The 7,146-nt window shown below is 37.3% G+C and overlaps 1 non-coding gene across 1 annotated transcript; it reads left to right on the top strand.

Annotated features, from left to right (window-relative positions):
• The first annotated feature begins 5,841 nt into the window (after positions 1–5,841).
• On the top strand, positions 5,842–5,948 carry LOC113758625. Its single transcript, XR_003466804.1, has one exon. It is a non-coding gene; the product is annotated as a small nucleolar RNA R71 (small nucleolar RNA).
• Positions 5,949–7,146: the final 1,198 nt, after the last annotated feature.

Here is a 7,146-nt window from a genome sequence, read left to right as displayed (position 1 = left end):
GAACCCTAGGTTTTTTCAATTTTCTTCCAAAACAGAAATTGGTTGCAATTAATCACTTTTCCCACCTCTTTAAGTCATTATAGACCATTTCCAATCATCATAGATAGCCACACAATCATGCTTATATTAAAACAGAAAAATCCCCAAAAAATATAAAAGTTCATCAATTCAACCACAACTCAAAATATAATCCATAAAATGGCATCTCATACTACCACTAAGCATGATTTAAGCATCAATCAAGGAAGGAAAGTGGTTCTTCACAACTTACCTTAGAAACAAGAGAGAGAGAGTTATTGGTCCTCTTAGCTTTTCAAATAACTCCACAAAACAACTCACTATCACTCCCTTAAGTGTTTCTATGGAACAAAAACAAGTTTAGATGGTTGAATTCTTGGATTTGAGCAAGAGAGAATCAAGAAGTTGAAGAGGTTTTCTTTCTTCCTTTCCTAGAGAGAAATTCAGCCAAGCTTGAAGAAAAATGGAAGATATTTGGTCAATTTTTGGTTTTATTTAGTAATTGGTAAAAGGTTGAATAGTAAGTCAAAACAAGATTTAATCATATGGTGACACATGTCCCTCTCATTAATTCATGCCTAACTTGTTTTTGTCTTTCTCACACCTATGCACTTGGTACCTCTAAATATCTCATAACACCCGGTAAATTAAACCCGGTATCCAAAACTTAACCTAACTGGACAAATTTTTTCCGAACTTTTCGCATTAGCGGGTCCCACGTCCGTTATACGTTCTAAATTTTTCAAAAACTATCCGATACTAGAAAAATCACCTAAAAACTCTATTTACTCATAAAAATTATTTTCACAATTTTTCAAATCAATAAAATGTGGAAAAACGTGCAATTAAAAGAAAAATAAAACTTAGTACTTTAAAAACAAAAATTACGGGCTCTCACTATAACTGCCACAAGTTTCAATATTCAAAATAGACACTTAAGTTAAACATCCTACAAATAAAAGATGAACAATAAAAACAAACAAGGAAGTAATAGAAAAGCCATCCAAAGGGGCGGCCTCAAGCATCCTCTTCATCGTCATCTTCATCGCCATCTACAGGAGGTGGACGTGTGCTTAGATGATCTTCAATTCGGTCCAGGCGAGTATCCATTCTGCTAAGCGATGATCGATGTCATCCAAACGACTAAAAAGCCGCTGCCAGTTGTTTTGTGGCGGAGGAGGGGGAGGTGCCGCAGTGGAAAGGCCAGTTTCATCGTGACCATGTCTAGCCTTCTGTCTCCGCTCTTGAATAGGTCGTGGAATATCCCCCGTGCCAATACCAAGCCGACGAAGAGTAGTGATAGACAATTTAGCTCTTGGTGGAACATTCTCCCGCCTCATGCCTTCCAACCGAACCTCAAAATGCGGGAAGATTAAAGTCAGTAGACGAGGAAATGATAATTTAAAAGAAGTTGTCTTATGCCTCGCCGTAGACCGAATGTGGCTAATGATGATGTTAGGCAGTGAAATTCGAGCATACGTTGAAGTTCGGTTGTGGAACATGTAATCAAGGAAGTAGATATTGCTCTTGCGAACCTCCGTGTGCCTCGTCTTCTTAGGAATGACATTGTGAGCCATCATATAAATGATAAGACGATGACGAGATTCGAAGACATTCGCCAATATGGTCTCCTTCCTGGTAGAGCGAAAAGGTTGGTACTCAAGACCAAACCTGGCCATGGCCAATGATGTATCCCACCTCCTATTTGGGGAACAAACTCCTTCTTCAAATCAACTGGACGTCCGTCATCCATACATCCCAAAATAGTAGCCAAATCTTGACGTGACAAGACGATTTGGTGTCCACGCACCCACGACTCAACCATTTCACCACTGCGGCGCGCCTTACTTTCAATGTTGGCGTAAAACTCTCGCACCAAGTCGGGGTAGTAATGGTCTGGTAGGGTGAGAATCAAAACCCACCCAAGCTGAGCAAAAGCCTCCGAGATGCGATACACCATTTCTATCTATGGACTAATGTGCATCTCGAACAAGAACTCCAAATTAGCATGCTCCTCATGCCACTCTTGATTCTTGCGATTATTGAATCTAGCATTATCAAACACAGATCTCTCAGCTCTACGAGAGGTGCTCTCACCAGGCTATCGGATAACTGGGTGAAGGAGAAGGTGACGTCTTCTCCTCAGTCGCTCCCATCCCTCATTAACCTCCTTCTATACTTACTAGCGGAGGAATATATCACTCTGCTTCCCCTTCTCATGGTACCTAATAAAAAGAATGCAATTAGCCACATGTACAAGGACACAGTTCATAATTTGGCAATAAATCCTGAATTGATCCAAATAATCGTCAAATTTATTTCTTAAAGATATAAATCATCCAATAATTTACTTATAAGACCATACAAGAAGAGCCATATTTAATGCCAAAAATTGATCAAAATCACCAATTCAAGCAAAATGTGTAACAATTATAACCCAATCAGTGAAAATAGCATCAATCATGATTATTGCAATTTATAATTAACAACAATAATGTGCAATTAGTTATAATCATGGTTAGGCCAAAATTTAACTAATTAACTCACAAAATTAACCAAATTACTCACTATACACAATGCACATGCTAAAACATCATCCACTAGCCATTATTAACCATAATCATTGATCACCAATGGCTGAAAAAATCTTAATCCAACTTCCTAATTTTAGCCCAAATATAGCAATTAAAAAAAATAAAAACTATTAATCATCAAATTGCTATATTTGAATATGTAATCATGCATAAATAACCTTAATAAGCATCAATGAGGTCAAAAACATCATTATTCATCATACAAAATTTGAGATTAAAAGATGTCAGAAAGCTCAGGAAATTGAAAATTTGAACTTTTAAAATACAAAGATTTGATGAAAAAACTTATATCAATCACATAAAAGAATGTTTGGTGATGCTAAAAATGTGAAAAACCCTATGAAACAACCTTCAATTGACCTCCAATTGAAGAAATTAGAGTTTACGAATCCTAATCTTCAATCCCTCAAAAACTTATTTTTAGGTGTTTTTTTTGGATTTTAATCTGTTAGAAAGGTTGTATGATGCTCAAAAGGTGTTGGATTGATGATTCCTAGCAAGATTATGGAGTAAAAATGGAAATTGGTGAGTTGGGGAGATGAAAAGAAGAAAACGCGCTTCGGACAATGAAGAAAAGAAGAGGAAATGAAGCTGGAAATTGCGTTTGTAAAGACTTTATTCGTACACAGAAAACGCGACTCACAAAACGCGCCATCAAGCCGCGTTTTGCGAAGTCGCATTTCTTCACATATCTTGCAGGATAAAAAATGCGGTTATGTTCAAAAACGCTACTTCATGTCGCGTTTCTATAGGCACGTTTTGCTTTCTGATCCAGGTTTTGAAACGCGATTTTGCTGAAAACGCGACTTCCTCGCGCCTTTTGAGTCGCGTTTTATTCAATATGGTTGCAGGTTTGAAAACGTGCCTATGGAAAACGCGACTCTAGGGTGAGTTTTCAGCCCAGGTGCGTTTTCTTCTGTGAAAATTTTGCAGAAATCCAACTTTGAAAAAGTACCATTGGTACCCGAATCACTCAAAATGCTTCCTAGATCATATATGTGCAAGTTTTATCAATGGCTGCACATGTAAAACAATGAAAACATGCATTTTACCCCTCTTTAACGGATCAACTACACCTTTAACGCAAATCAAGGGGTTGAGTTGCTTGATCAAAGTTCGTTTTTTTTTGCCTCAAATGGTCATTCTTGCTTCCATTTGCCAACCCTATAGCACAAAAATAACAAATTAACTAAAACACTTATTCAAACCACAAAATCACACCAAATTAACACATGTAACATAAATATTGGGTTGCCTCCCAATTAGCATTTTTGTTTATAGTCGTTGGCTCGACTCACAGGTTCGAATCATTTTAGAACATTAGGGAGCGATTTTCTCCCCACGGGTCGAAACTCCCGAGCCAATTTACCATGTGGTGAGCCATGCATTGATCTCCATAGTCCAATTTCCTCAAATGCCAAGGAGGAGTATTAGACTTGTCATATAAAGGCTCGACTTCACCTTGGAATGGAACTTGCTTGTCTTTTTCAAGTTGGCTCAACTTTTCTCCACTTTCTTCATGGAATGGCGAATTTATTAAGCCAACTTCCATCCTTATCTTCTCCTCCCTTGCTCCTACACCATGAAAGTTAGTACCAAGGACATTTATAAATTTAACTTCTTCGTTCCTTTCTTGGTTAACCTTTTCATCACATGGCATATTTGAAACAAGAGCAGTAGGCTCTATACTCCCTTCTTTATTATCCAAATTAAATTCCAATTCCTCACCATTAACCCATAATATAAGCTTATCTTTTTTCACATCAATTATAGTTCGTGCGGTGGGTAAAAACGGTCATCCTAGAATAATTGGCATTCTCACATCTTCCTCAATATCTAAGACAACAAAATCCACAGGTATTATAGATTGTCTTACCTTTAGGAGCACATTTTCCAAAATACCCATTGGATGTGAGATTGACCGATCCGCCAATTGCAATGTGATATTGGTAGCTTTTAGCTCTTGAAGTCCCAGCCTTCGGGCAACCGATAGTGGCAAGAGTGACACACTTGCACCTAAATCACATAAAGCATTAGAAAAATGTAATTGACCAATTGTGTAAGGAATAGAAAAGCTTCCCGGATCTTTCAATTTAGGAGGGAGTTTGTTTTTAATCAATGCACTACACTCTTCGTTAATGCTATCATCTCATTATCTACAATTTTTCTCTTTCTTGACATGATGTCTTTTAAGAAACGTGCATAAGAGGGAATTTGTGTTATAGCATCAATGAAAGGAATGTTAATGTGCAATTGTTTAAACATTTTGAAGAACTTTTCAAACTCCCGATCCTGTCCATCTTTCTTCAACCTGTGAGGAAAAGAAATCACATTAGAATTTAATTAAGAATTTAATTTGGGAGGAAGTGCATCAATATCAATGACAACATGATCATTTCGGCTTTCTTTCTCCCCTTCGATTGCTTGCTCCTTGTCTTTTTCACCACCTGAATTTCCAAAATTAAGTCCCTCAACCGTTTTACCGCTTCTAAGAGTGATTGCATTAATATGCTCTCTCGGATTCATTTCGATTTTACTTGGCAATTCACCAGGGTTTCTGTTGTTGATCACATTGGCAATTTGACCAACTTGAACCTCCAAGTTTCTGTACATCCCAGCCAATTGGTCCAACCACCCCTCAACTCGCTCGAATCTATCCGAAATCACCTTAGCAAGTTTTTCCACCGCGATCTCCCAACTTGGTTTAGTTTCAGCTTGTGGTTGCCTCGGTTGGAATCCCAGTGATTGGTTGGCCTTTGTTGATTGCCTTGATCTTTCCATCCAAAATTTGGATGATTTCTCCACACCCGAATTATAGGTATTGGAGTATGGATTGTTTTGGGGTGGACGGTTGTAATTGTTGAGATATTGAACCTATTCGCTGCTAGAACACATAGAATCATCATGGTCTCCTCCACAGTTAGTACAACACGCAACAACTACTCCTTGGTTAGAACTAGAACCAACTTGCCTGTTAAGTATCTTAACCACATTATCCATCTTTGTACTTAACATATTCAAGGTATCTATTTCAAGCATACCTGCAGTTCTCCTTGTATTACCTCGTTCGTTAGCCCATTGGTAATTATTGGCAGCCATTTCTTCAATCAATTGTTGAACTTTCTCGGCTGACTTTCCCATCAATGCTCCTCCCGCTGCCGCATCTACATGCGTCTTTGTTGGATAGGTGAGACAATTGTAAAATGTTTGGACTATTAGCCAATCTGGTAAACCATGATGAGGACATCTTCGTTGCAATTCCCGATAGCGCTCCCAAGTTTCGTACAATATCTCTCCTTCCTGTTGAGAGAAACTAGTTATATTCATTCTAAGCTTAGCAGTTTTTCCAGGTAGAAAGAATTTATTAAGAAAAGCCTTAACTAATTCAGCCCAAGTAGTAAAAGTATTTGGAGGATGAGATTATAACCAAACCTTGGCCTTGTCCCTTAGCAAAAATGGAAACAATCGAAGTTTAATTGCATCATCACTAACACCATTAAACTTAATTATATCACAGATTTCAAGAAATGTTGACAAATGAGAATTTGGATCTTCGGTAGCATTACCTCCATATTAAGATTGTTGTACCATTTGAATCAGTGATGGTTTAATGTCAAAATTATTAGCATTTACCGTTGGCCTTGTGATGCTAGTTTGAGATTCTTGTGTCCCCGGTAAAGCAAAATCTCGCAGAACTCGCCTATTTGGTTCGTTTTCCACCATTTCTTCCTTAAACGGTAGCTCTATCAAAATTTTCTCTATCGGCTGCCAAACCTATTGTTCCTCTTGATGTTGTATATGTCTCCTTTGTCTCCGAAGTGTCCTCTCAATTTCTGGATCGAAAGGTGCAACTTCTCGATATGTCCGGTGCATACACTACAAACAGAATCAAGAGAGATTATGCAACTTTTATTTATCAAAAACTGATTACAATGTAAGATTAAATATAATCACCTCAACTAATAAAAATAAATCTGTCTAAATTAATAGAGATAATTAAGCCTTAATATTGCCGCTCCCCGGCAATGGCACCAAAAACTTGACGGATTTAACTTGCACTTGTAGTTAAAACCCGTCAAGTTTTTGAGGTGTGGCTGTTGGGAAACTTGATGGATTTTTTACTACAAATGCATGTTAAATCCGAATTTATACCTATTTGACTGCAAGTATACATGCTAAAATCGTAATGTAGGGTATGTATCGGGTCGATCCCACGAGGAGCAATTTAAACAATTACTAGATTCTAATTTACTCTATCATTTAGACTCACAATATATTTAAGCAGAAAATTCAGAATTAAATCTGACTACAATCTTTTTACTATCTAAAATCCTTAGCTAGATAATTGCAATATCACAAATGGAGAAAAATTCACCAAATACTTAAATTTAGGGATGTAGATTCCACTTATGACACAAATGATCCAAATGAATGAATTTAACACTTGTTACTACTCTTGTTTAACCAGGGATTCATTTCTAAAATTGCCAAAAATTCATTCTCGTGATAAAATTGGTCTAAAACAGCTTAGTTT

The sequence above is a fragment of the Coffea eugenioides genome, unplaced genomic scaffold, assembly GCF_003713205.1.
Source record: "Coffea eugenioides isolate CCC68of unplaced genomic scaffold, Ceug_1.0 ScVebR1_608;HRSCAF=1313, whole genome shotgun sequence".
Lineage (NCBI taxonomy): Eukaryota > Viridiplantae > Streptophyta > Magnoliopsida > Gentianales > Rubiaceae > Coffea > Coffea eugenioides.
This window is presented reverse-complemented; position numbering and strand designations above follow the sequence as displayed.